This window comes from Cherax quadricarinatus, unplaced genomic scaffold (assembly GCF_038502225.1).
Source record: "Cherax quadricarinatus isolate ZL_2023a unplaced genomic scaffold, ASM3850222v1 Contig369, whole genome shotgun sequence".
Classification (NCBI taxonomy): Eukaryota; Metazoa; Arthropoda; class Malacostraca; order Decapoda; family Parastacidae; genus Cherax; species Cherax quadricarinatus.
In genome coordinates this window covers 114,315-127,982 of record NW_027195395.1, presented here as the reverse complement: position 1 = coordinate 127,982, position 13,668 = coordinate 114,315, and the positions used below count along the sequence as shown (strand labels likewise).

At 40.8% G+C, this 13,668-nt stretch overlaps 1 pseudogene; it reads right to left on the bottom strand.

The window, feature by feature from the left end:
* Window positions 1-1,079: 1,079 nt before the first annotated feature.
* LOC128697288 (aminoacylase-1-like) overlaps window positions 1,080-13,668 on the bottom strand; it is a 116,857-nt pseudogene continuing 104,268 nt past the window's right edge.

The following is a 13,668-nucleotide window of genomic DNA, read 5'->3' as shown; positions in this document are numbered from 1 at the left end:
TACTGTACTGACATACACATTCCTCAGTCAATATACACTGTTGAAGTCCCAGTGTTTATATACTGTACTGACATACACATTCCTCAGTCAATATACACTGCTGAAGTCCCAGTGTATATATACTGTACTGACAAACACATTCCTCAGTAAATATACACTGCTGAAGTCCCAGTGTATATATACTGTACTGACATACACATTCCTCAGTCAATATACACTGCTGAAGTCCCAGTGTATATATACTGTACTGACATACACATTCCTCAGTCAATATACACTGCTGAAGTCCCAGTGTTTATATACTGTACTGACATACACATTCCTCAGTCAATATACACTGCTGAAGTCCCAGTGTATATATACTGTACTGACATACACATTCCTCGGTAAATATACACTGCTGAAGTCCCAGTGTATATATACTGTACTGACATACACATTCCTCAGTCAATATACACTGCTGAAGTCCCAGTGTATATATAGTGTACTGACATACACATTCTTCAGTAAATATACAATGCTGAAGTCCCAGTGTATATATACTGTACTGACATACACATTCCTCAGTCAATATACACTGCTGAAGTCCCAGTGTATATATATTGTACTGACATACACATTCATCAGTAAATATACACTGCTGAAGTCCCAGTGTATATATACTGTACTGACATACACATTCCTCAGTCAATATACACTGCTGAAGTCCCAGTGTATATATATTGTACTGACATACACATTCCTCAGTCAATATACACTGCTGAAGTCCCAGTGTATATATACTGTACTGACATACACATTCCTCAGTCAATATACACTGCTGAAGTCCCAGTGTATATATATTGTACTGACATACACATTCCTCAGTAAATATACACTGCTGAAGTCCCAGTGTATATATACTGTACTGACATACACATTCCTCAGTCAATATACACTGCTGCTCAGTCAGTTATATACACTCAGAAAATAAAATTTAAAATACTTTTCTTTGACAAAAAAACTGTGCTTTTTAAATTTTAAATATATAAAATATTTTTAAATATTATCGTATAATTAGGTAACAAAATAACACTTACTCTCCTCTAACAAAACAGTAAATGTCTGTCTGTTTAATGATAGGAAGTACATATAGACTGGACATAAATCATATTACAATTCAATCATTTATTAGTTACCTGTCTATGGTTTACCTAATGTATTATAGACTTTGTGATACCTTCTGAGCAGAAGAGGCTTACATGTATACCTGGAGGGTGTTCCGGGGGTCAACGCCCCCGTGGCAAGGTCTATGACCAGGCATCAATCTCCAAACATGTTACAATGAATCTGTCGACCTTAAATCTTCATGTTAGCAAGGGCACTGATAATGGTCTTATAGATCTCAATGCCACGTAGGAATATTTTCTCATTGAGGAATTCATTGTGGTCATGGAGAAGGATTGGTGTTCGATTCATGGGAGAGAAGCCGAGGACAGGGATGTTAACCTGGGGGAGAACGCAATACTAGGAATTAATAGCTGAATCTGAAATATTTAAAAATTTCCATCTTCAAATATATACATACATACATACATACATACATGTATATATATATATATATATATATATATATATATATATATATATATATATATATATATATATATATATATATATATATATATATATATATATATATATATATATATATATATATATATATATAATTCTTGTAAGGTATTAAATTAGACACGTTTGCAATACTTGGGTATCTTTATTGTGGAAATGCTTCGCCACACAGTGGCTTCATCAGTGCAATGCATCCTTCAAGACTGATGAACTGATTACATCGACTTCAGGCTGAAGGACTGTTTACTTCAAACTCCTTCTCATCTTCACTATCCCTCTTTGTACTGGACTGATGAAGCCACTGTGTGGCGAATCCTTTCCACACTAAAGATACCCAAGTGCTGCACTTGTATCTACTTTTTCAACGTAAAAAGAAGGATGACAAAGTTGATCCCAACTATCAGAAATCTTTCCTACGAGAATAGACTGAGGGCACTGAATGTGCATTTTCTAGAAAAACGTAGAATTTGGGGGGATATGACTGAGGTGCATAAATGGGAAACAGGAATAAATAAAGGGGATATAAATAATGTGCTACAGGAATCGCAGTAATGGATCAAATCTGGAAAAATTTAAATTTAGAAAGGTTTTCCAGATCAACTGGTATTAATTGTTGGCTGGACAAACACTGTGAGGATAATGCAGTACCATTAATTGACAAATGGAACCACTTCTATGATTGAAATGACATACATGCCAGGTGTGGAAAATTTTTGATTTTCCGAAGCTATAGCGCCTAATAGGTGTTTAATGTGTCGATATGAGTAAAAAATGTATTTGACAATAGGATAGAACCAAGAGTTCCCTTTGCGCATGCGCGGATGTGCGGGGGTATAGGTCGACTGGGGCCATGGGGTAGACGGGAGTGTTTTGAATGTGGTGAGGAGGCTGGGAAAGCATGGAACCAGGAACTTGGCATTCATGGCGGCCTAAGGATTAATATAGGCCTCATTTCATAATAGGAAGTGTCATAACTATTCCTGGTGAAGAGTGAGGTAACGTGATTTACGGGACCACCGTAAAAAGGTGGTAAAATTAGTGAATAATGGTTCGACCAGGGTGTGACTGGTGCGCGGCCATGGTGTGTGTCCAGGGGAAATACCCGTGTGTTAATCCTCGCTCATCGGCCTCAGATCTTAATGGAGTGACCTCTAATGTGTATAATAATTATGAGACGTTAAATCGTCTTGTGAATGGTAATGTAATCAGTGATAATAACATTAAGTTACGAGAATGCGGGATGTGAAATAGATCGCCCTGCTCCGAGTGAATGTGTGACTCTCGTACCGAGGATAGTGAAGCTTTATGGAATCACGACTTCTAAACCGGGACAAACCGACGGATACCTCGTCCTGCTGGAATAAGAACTGTGTCGGTGTAGCAGGACATCGAAATGAGATAGTGAATGGAGGAAATAAGGAGTATCAATCACCCACAGTTAAGTAACCCTTCTAGTTATAACAGACTGATACTGGCCAGTTAGGTATGTTTTAATTGGATAGGTTAAGGGTGATCCAGCCACATCAAGTGACCACCAGGGAATATCTGGTAAGTGGTGGGATTGTGTACCAATGTTTTTCCTTGATGGATGTATCCATGTGTATCCTACCCCCTCCCCCCCTTCATTCAGTTAAACTAATATAATCTATACAGTCCACAATTAATTAATAGCGCCGTGCTTGAGGGTGCTACCCAATTTATACTGGTCTCGGATAGATGTGGACAAGATTGTGAGGGTTGAGGGGCCACCTGTAGTGACCAGAGGTGGTTAAGTTTTCTCACATGTCTACACGGGGTGACTACGGTAAACAATATGGTTGTCTCCCAATGAGATTACTTGTATGTATATAATGTTGAGGTACATACAGGTAAGCACCCTATAAAATTTTCCACACCAGGGATGGGATTCACTTATCTAGGGCAGGTGTGGATTTCCTTGCTAGCTCAGTTGAGAGGGTTGTTAGGACTTTAAACTAGGATTAGTTAGAGGTATGGGTTTAGAAATGGAAAATAATAAGTATGAATGTATTGACTTATACTTTGATACTATGAATCATAATAATAACAGTCATGGAGTAACACAAAGTAATGATAAAAACAGAAATTGACTGAAAGCAAAGTTTAATAGGAAAAGGTGCAGAAGAAATTAAATTAATGAATTACGTCTGGTAGTGTGTGCAGGGAACTTTGATGTTATTGCAATAACTGAAACAATGGTATAATTTAAAGGGTCGGGATATGATTGCTGAGTGTAATATTCAAGGGTTTATGTTGTTCCATGTGGATAGATTTAACGAGAAAGGAGGTGGAGTTGCATTTTATGTACGAGAAAATATAAATTGTTGCATAAAAACAGGTATAAAAATGAATGGATTAGTAAAAGAAGTTCAGTGACTTAATGGAAGTGCGTAGGACTGTTTTCTGAAGCAGTGTGTAACACAGCCTACCAGAGGTAATAATTTGCTCGACCTAATCTTGTGCACACGAGGGCCTGGGATCTTCAGTCAACTTGGCGTCCACCAGGACGTTGCCATGTCCCTAGGACAGCTCTCCATCGGGCTGCTAACGGAGCCACTGGCTTCTTGGACCTCTTGGGAAGGGTCGATGGTGCTCGTGCAAGCAGCAGATCCTTGGGCAACTTGCTGCTGTTTGCAATGGCTGTCTACCGAGGAGAGACAGGCACCTAGCAACATCTGTTGTTGGGGCAATGGATGAATTCCCTGCTATGTTTGTTAACTGCTCATTACTCTGTAATTTGTCTATGATTGTAATCATGTGATAACGTGTTTATCATTCATTACCTTTGAAACTTGTCATGATTTTGACTAGCTCTACCTGGAGCTCATTACCTTTGTAAATTCTCATGATTAATGTGTTTATGATTCATTACCTTTGCAATTATTCATGAGTGTGACCAGCTCTACCTGGAGCTCATTACCTTAGTAACTTGGTCATGATTATGACCAGATCTAGTTCATTACCTTTGTAACTTGCTCAGCTATCAAAACTTTGGAGTCCAGTCCCTGGACCAATTATGTACCTCTGTAATCTTTTGACTACCGCCCACAGGATGGGTATGGGGTGCATAATAAACATATTAAACTAACTAACTAATCTTGTCAAATAAAGAAACCCTCGTAAATAATCTGGAATCAATTATAGCTGATAATATTAGAAGTCATCCTGATGAGCATAATTTGATTATTGAGTCTCAGCATGGATTCATGAGATGTCGTTCCTGTTGCTATTCTTTAATAAAGCATTTGAAGTAGTAGATAATGATAAAGAATATGAAGTTGTTTATTTGGATTTCACTAAAGCCTTCGACAGAGTACCTCACAAAAGATTCTTTATTAGGAAAAGTGGCAGCTCATGGCATAGGAGGTAAAGTTCTAACATGGATCGAGGCATGGCTTACCAATAGAAAGCAGAGAGTTTCCATTAATGGGGTTAAATCTAAATGGGAGCCAGTCACAAGAGGCATCCCACAGGCATCAGTCTTTGGCCCATTGTTGTTCATAATTTGCCCCCAACTTGCTGCCCACAATTTACTGCGGTGTTTAGGACAGCCTCATTCACCTGGTGTCTACACGAAACTGTAGTTTCTAGGTTCAACAAGAGAGATTGAGACTTACCATGTTCTTTGTAATGTGAACTATGGTGTTGACAGCACTATTTACGACAGATATAGGTGACTGTAGTCTCTCCAACTGTTACACTGTCTTTCACTCAGTCGGGAGTGTTCTGCAACACACACTGTTACACTACACTAAAACTAAGATTTGTCTTTAGCTTCCTGGTATTTTCACAACAGGAAGGCCAGTTACATTTCACTGTAATAGATCTGCCACGAAATTTTGAGACTGTCAAATAAACAAGAGTCACACGCTGTTTCTTAGTCTGAAGGATGATGCCCATGTGATGCGCATTTCCCCTTTCATTTCTTAAAGCAATCAGAGCTTCTCTTGCAAACTTCACTTGGTGTAGTAGATAGTCTTTTTAGTATGATAATAAGATGTTATCTTCATTGTAGAATAATAAGAAAATATTATAACCTTCATATTATAATAATAAGGTAAAAGGACCCCAATGGAAATAAGTCACTCTGTCTGACTTTTTTGGGTTATCCTAGGTTCTCTACACATACGCTGCTATGTATGATAATTCTATGTAACTGTATTTGTGTATACCTGAATAAACTTACTTACTTACTTACTTACTTAGGGCGGCTCCCTACTGCTGATTTCAGCAGTATTCAGTTCAAGTGATAGATCTCTTATTATCTTGATATAGACAACAGTTCAACTTAGTCCCATTTGTAGGTAAAGTGGTGCAGGGGTTTTCTGTAATTTTTGTGCTAAGGTAAAGAGAGTCATTTTTCTCGTTTCACTGCTCTGCAAGAAGAGGTGGCATAAATGTGATCTGGTACACACATCTGCTTATTATCATTAAACTGTTGATCAGGAAGCAAGAGAAGCTTCCTGATCAAAAGTAATATGTATAACTGAAGTCGTCATGTTGTTCTCCAACTCTATATATCTTTGGTTAGGCCTCATTTAGATTATGCTGCAGATTTATGGTCACCATGTAACAGAATGGATATAAATGCTCTGGAAAACGTTCAGAGGAGGATGACAGATTTGATCCCATGACTGAGGGCCCTGAATCTGCACTCTCTAGAGAGGCGTAGAATTAGGGGGGATATGATTGAGGTGTATAAATGGAAAACAGGAATAAATAAAGATGTAAATAGTGTGCTGAAAATATCCAGGCAAGAATGGACTCACAGCAGTGGTTTTAAGTTGGAAAAGTTCAGATTCAGAGAGGATATAGGAAAGCACTGGTTTAGTAATAGAGTTATGGATGAGTGGAACAAACTCCCGAGTACCATCATAGAAGCTAAGACGTTGTGTAGTTTTAAAAATAGGTTCGATGAATACATGAATGGGTGTGAGTTGGACATGACTAGCTTGTGCTACTAGGTCTTATGCCGTGCTGCTTCCTTAAGTACAAGTGATCTGACTAGGTGGATCATTGGTCTAAGCCAGGGAGTGACATGGACCTGCCTCGCATGAGTCAGTAGGCCTTCTGCAGTGTTCCTTCTATCTAATGTTCATATGTTCTGGGAGGGCTGAGTCCCTCACGGGCTGAAGGGGGCTGAGAAGTACCCCCTTTCTGGAGAATTTTCTCCACATCAATCGAGATATGTACCTTGCTCAGTGGTGACGTGTACCTTGCTCAGTGGTGACGTGTACCTTGCTCAGTGTTGACGTGTACCTTGCTCAGTGGTGACGTGTACCTTGCTCAGTGGTGACGTGTACCTTGCTCAGTGGTGACGTGTACCTTGCTCAGTGTTGACGTGTACCTTGCTCAGTGTTGACGTGTACCTTGCTCAGTGGTAACGTGTACCTTGCTCAGTGGTGACGTGTACCATACTCAGTGGTGACGTGTACCATGCTCAGTGTTGACGTGTACCTTGCTCAGTGTTGACGTGTACCTTGCTCAGTGGTGACGTGTACCTTGCAGAGTGGTAACATGTACCTTGCTCAGTGGTGACGTGTATCTTACTCAGTGGTGACGTGTACCTTGTTCAGTGGTGACGTGTACCTCACTCAGTGGTGACGTGTACCTTGCTCAGTGGTGACGTGTACTTTGCTCATTGGTAACATGTACGTTGCTCAGTGGTGACGTGTACCTTACTCAGTGGTGACGTGTACCTTGTTCACTGGTGACGTGTACCTCACTCAGTGGTGACGTGTATCTTGCTCAGTGGTGACGTGTACCATGCTCAGTGGTGACGTGTACCATGCTCAGTGGTGACGTGTACCTTGCTCAGTGGTGACGTGTACCTTGCTCAGTGGTGACGTGTACCTTGCTCAGTGGTGACGTGTACCATGCTCAGTGTTGACTTGTACCTTGCTCAGTGTTGACGTGTACCTTGCTCAGTGGTGACGTGTACCTTGCAGAGTAGTAACGTGTACCTTGCACAGCGGCGACGTGTACCTTGCTCAGTGGTGATGTGTACGTGTACCTTGCTTAGTGGTGAAGTGTACCTTGTTCAGTGGTGGCGTGTATCATGCTCAGTGGTGACGTGTACCTTGCTCAGTGGTGACGTGTACCTTGCTCAATGGTGACGTGTACCTTGCTCAGTGGTGACGTGTACCTTGCTCAGTGTTGATTTGTACCTTGTGTACCTTGCTCAGCGGTGACGTGTACCCTGCTCAGTGGTGACGTGTATTGCTCAGGTGACGTTTGCTCAGTGTTGACGTGTACCTTGCTCAGTGTTCCGTGCAAGTGGTGACGTAGCTCAGTGGTGACCTGTACCTTGCTCAGTGGTGACACCTTTAGATTAGATTTAGATTTTGCCACCGAAGTGGCTAGTTTATTTTGCACATATCCATCCTGTGGACGGTAGCGCGAGAGCATATGGATACACAAAAGGCCTAGGAACTAGGCCCCAAAGGGTTAACAGGAATACATATGGATTTATATCTACATATCTATAGCTCACTTATCTGTTACAAGCAAATTTAGGAAATTTGCTTAGTATATCTGGTATCTTATTTTCATTAATAAGATATCTTGACATGTCACATAGGTTATTATACTGTCTGTCTCTGTATTCCTCAATAAGTGGACAATTAAGCACATAGTGTTCAAGAGAGTGACCATATGCCTGATCACATAATTTACATTTAGTTTGATCATCATCTGTGTGTCTCCCAAACTGCCAGAAGTACTTGTAACCAAGCCTAAGCCTGGCCACTACAACATCAGTCAGTCTGTTCACATTGCAAGTTGCTCCATAAACATACTTATCTACGTTCATGTTATCATAGTGAGTTATAGATCTACTCAGGCTTCTAACTGCATTCCTATAACAATCATTTTCATTATTTACTTCTCTCCTAATATTATTCCTAATGCTAGACACAGTTATACCAAAGTTATATTCTACATTCTCCTTCTGGGTACTCTTCTTGGCTAACATATCAACTTTATCATGAAGGAGTAATCCAATGTGTGATGGGATCCATAGCAATTGTACATTAATTCCTTTGTTCCTAATTTTTGAGTATCTATACCTGGCTTCTCCAATGAGCATGTTGTTGGAGTCATTATATGAGTCAAGAGCCTTCAGTGATGACATAGAATCAGTAATGATGATAGAGTCAAGCTCAGTGTCATAGGTTAGCTTTAGCGCCATTATGATTGCAAACAATTCAGTTTGCAGTGTAGACGCCCAGTTGTTAATTCTTATGCCTAACTCAACAAATTTATTATCGTTCTTAAAACTTGGGAGGTGGCAACAAGAGCAGATGCAGCCCTGCCAGAAGACTCCTGTTTAGATCCATCAGTGTATATAACTTGTGATAACTTATTACTACCAGCTAGGTGAGAAATTTCTTCTTGAGCAGTTGCTCTAACAAGAGATTTAAGGAAGGGATTACTAGCAATGAGCTTCTTGGGAGGGACTTGTAGGTATGTGATATTAAATGAACACATCTTCCATGGAGGGGTGAAATGCTCTTGTTGCCTACAGTGATACAGTTCATGCAGGTTATAAAACTTAATGCAATTGCACGTTTTCACAATCCATTTAGATCTGTGTATATTTACCTCTAGACACTTGGTAAGATTCACTGTGACAGTGTCTGGTTCGTTTCTCAACATTCTAATACCAAGTACAGTGTTAATTTCAACAATCCTATCACTGATACTAGAAATACCAAGCTCCTTCCTCATGTTAAGAACTTTTGTAGATCTGGGACAGCCAAGAATAATCCTGAGAGCTTCATTTTGCATTAACTCCAAGGAACGGAGAGAACTTTCTCTAGCTAATATCAACATGGGAGCAGAATAATCAATTAAGGACCTAATATAGGCTATGTTCATCATTCTCACGATTCTCACATTAGCACCATAGTTGGGATTGTAGCCAGCAACAGCTTTGAGAGCATTTAGCCTAGCTTTACATTTCTTGTTTAGTTGTGGTATAGTGGATTTGTTAAAGGGTACATCTACACCAAGATATCTGTAAGTTTTAACGTAGCTAATGATTTCACCCTGCAAATAGATGGGTGGGGGATGTCGTTTGCTTGTTAATATCTTTGTTTTAGAGGAAGATATTATGAGGCCTAGTCGATTACAAATTGCTTGAAATTCATTAAGAATGGTATTCATCTTCTTATGCCCTATTGTATGGATCATGATATCATCAGCATAGCTTATAGCTATATGTTTAGGTGAGGCAGGTAGAGCATTTAGGAGAGCATTAATCAGAATATTAAATAGCATGGGACTAAGAACTCCTCCCTGCGGTGTACCTAAAGACATTTCTTTAGAATCACTTCTGAAGCCTTGGTAAAGGACGTGTACCTTGCAGAGTGGTAACGTGTACCTTGCTCAGTGGTGACGTGTAGCTTGCTCAGTGGTGATGTGTACCTTTCTCAGTGGTGACATGTACCTTCCTCAGTGGTGAAGTGTACCTTGCTCAGTGGTGACGTGTACCTTGCTCAGTGATGACGTGTACCTTGCTCTGTAGTGACGTGTACCATGCTCAGTGATGACGTGTACCTTGCTCAGTGGTGACGTGTACCTTGCTCAGTGGTGACGTGTACCTTGCTCAGTGGTGACGTGTACCTTGCTCAGTGGTGACGTGTACCTTGCTCAGTGGTGACGTGTACCTTGCTCAGTGGTAACATGTACCTTGCTCAGTGGTAACATGTACCTTACTCTGTGGTAACATGTAATTTGCTCAGTGGTGACGTGTACCTTGCTTCTGTCTAGCCATGATTAGTGTGTTCTGTTCTTAGTCGCCTGAGATTGTGATGATGACTTCCCTCGACTATTGGTAGCTATATCATCAAGAAGCAAGATTGTGATGATGACTTCCCTCGACTATTGGCAGCTATATCATCAAGAAACAAGATTGTGATGATGACTTCCCTCGACTATGGGCAGCTATATCATCAAGAAGCAAGATTGTGATGATGGCTTCCCTCGACTATGGGCGGCTATATCATCAAGAAACAAGATTGTGATGATGACTTCCCTCGACTATGGGCAGCTATATCATCAAGAAACAAGATTGTGATGATGACTTCCCTCGACTATGGGCAGCTATATCATCAAGAAGCAAGATTGTGATGATGACTTCCCTCGACTATGGGCAGCTATATCATCAAGAAGCAAGATTGTGATGATGACTTCCCTCGACTATGGGCAGCTATATCATCAAGAAGCAAGATTGTGATGATGACTTCCCTCGACTATGGGCAGCTATATCATCAAGAAACAAGATTGTGATGATGACTTCCCTCGACTATGGGCAGCTATATCATCAAGAAGCAAGATTATGATGATGACTTCCCTCGACTATGGGCAGCTATATCATCAAGAAACAAGATTGTGATGATGACTTCCCTCGACTATGGGCAGCTATATCATCAAGAAGCAAGATTGTGATGATGACTTCCCTCGACTATGGGCAGCTATATCATCAAGAAACAAGATTGTGATGATGACTTCCCTCGACTATGGGCAGCTATATCATCAAGAAGCAAGATTGTGATGATGACTTCCCTCGACTATGGGCAGCTATATCATCAAGAAACAAGATTGTGATGATGACTTCCCTCGACTATGGGCAGCTATATCATCAAGAAACAAGATTGTGATGATGACTTCCCTCGACTATGGGCAGCTATATCATCAACAAGCAAGAAGAGAAATTCAACAACTGAAGGCTATGAACAACACCATCGCTGATCTGACTAGTTAATGGTTAGTTGTTTAGTATGTTTATTATGCACCCCATACCCATCCTGTGGGCGGTAGTCAAATACCCATCCTGTGGGCGGAGTCACCCCATACCCACCTTGGGCGGTAGTCACCCCAGTGGGCTGTAGTCACCCCAAATCCTGTGGGCTGAGTCAAAAGATTACAGAGGTACATAATTGGTCCAGGGACTGGCCTGCAAAGTTTTGATAGCTGAAAGTTACAGTAATGAACTCACAATTTACAAAGGTAATGAACTCACAATTTACAAAGGTAATGAACTCACAATTTACAAAGGTAATGAACTCCAGGTAGGTCTGGTCACAATCATGACAAGTTACAAAGGTATTTACAGATTACAGGGGGGATTTCAACTTAAGGCACCTAAAATGGAGGAATATAGCAAATAATATTGTTGCAGACACCAGGAGGCAGCTCTGATGAAAACTCACACTCACACGAGCTTTTAAATCTCTGCACAAAATTCAATTTAAACCAGCAAATAATAGAGCCTACTAGACTGGAGAATACACTAGACCTCATCTTCACTAACAATGATGATCTGATAAGAAATGTCACCATATCAAAAACAATATACTCAGATCACAACATAATTGAGGTTCAGACATGTATGCGTGGAGCCCCAGACCGACAAAATGAGACTAGTCACGAGGGAGCATTCACCAAATTCAACTTCAATAACAAAAACATAAAGTGGGACCAAGTAAACCAAGTCCTAACCGATATAAGCTGGGAAGATATACTAAGCAACACAGACCCAAACTTATGCCTAGAACAGATTAACTCGGTGGCACTCGATGTATGCACAAGGCTTATTCCTCTAAGAAAAAGGAGGAGTAGATGTAAAATAGAAAGAGACAGGCGCTCCCTTTACAGGCGACGGAAAAGAATAACAGAGCGGCTAAAAGAGGTCAATATATCTGAAATGCGCAGGGAGACACTGGTCAGAGAAATAGCAAGCATCGAACTTAAGCTAAAAGAATCCTTTAGGAGTCAGGAATCGCGGGAAGAACTAAAAGCCATAAATGAAATCGAAAGAAACCCAAAGTATTTCTTCTCCTATGCCAAATCAAAATCGAGAACAACGTCCAGTATTGGGCCCCTACTTAAACAAGATGGGTCCTACACAGATGACAGCAAGGAAATGAGTGAGCTACTCAAGTCCCAATATGACTCAGTTTTTAGCAAGCCGCTAACCAGACTGAGAGTCGAAGATCAAAATGAATTTTTTATGAGAGAGCCACAAAATTTGATTAACACAAGCCTATCCGATGTTATCCTGACGCCAAATGACTTCGAACAGGCGATAAATGACATGCCCATGCACTCTGCCCCAGGGCCAGACTCATGGAACTCTGTGTTCATCAAGAACTGCAAGAAGCCCCTATCACGAGCCTTTTCCATCCTATGGAGAGGGAGCATGGACACGGGGGTCGTCCCTCAGTTACTAAAAACAACAGACATAGCCCCACTCCACAAAGGGGGCAGTAAAGCAACAGCAAAGAACTACAGACCAATAGCACTAACATCCCATATCATAAAAATCTTTGAAAGGGTCCTAAGAAGCAAGATCACCACCCATCTAGAAACCCATCAGTTACACAACCCAGGGCAACATGGGTTTAGAACAGGTCGCTCCTGTCTGTCTCAACTACTGGATCACTACGACAAGGTCCTAAATGCACTAGAAGACAAAAAGAATGCAGATGTAATATATACAGACTTTGCAAAAGCCTTCGACAAGTGTGACCATGGCGTAATAGCGCACAAAATGCGCGCTAAAGGAATAACAGGAAAAGTCGGTCGATGGATCTATAATTTCCTCACTAACAGAACACAGAGAGTAGTCGTCAACAGAGTAAAGTCCGAGGCAGCTACGGTGAAAAGCTCTGTTCCACAAGGCACAGTACTAGCTCCCATCTTGTTCCTCATCCTCATATCCGACATAGACAAGGATGTCAGCCACAGCACCGTGTCTTCCTTTGCAGATGACACCCGAATCTGCATGACAGTGTCTTCCATTGCAGACACTGCAAGGCTCCAGGCGGACATCAACCAAATCTTTCAGTGGGCTGCAGAAAACAATATGAAGTTCAACGATGAGAAATTTCAATTACTCAGATATGGTAAACATGAGGAAATTAAATCTTCATCAGAGTACAAAACAAATTCTGGCCACAAAATAGAGCGAAACACCAACGTCAAAGACCTGGGAGTGATTATGTCGGAGGATCTCACCTTCAAGGACCATAACAT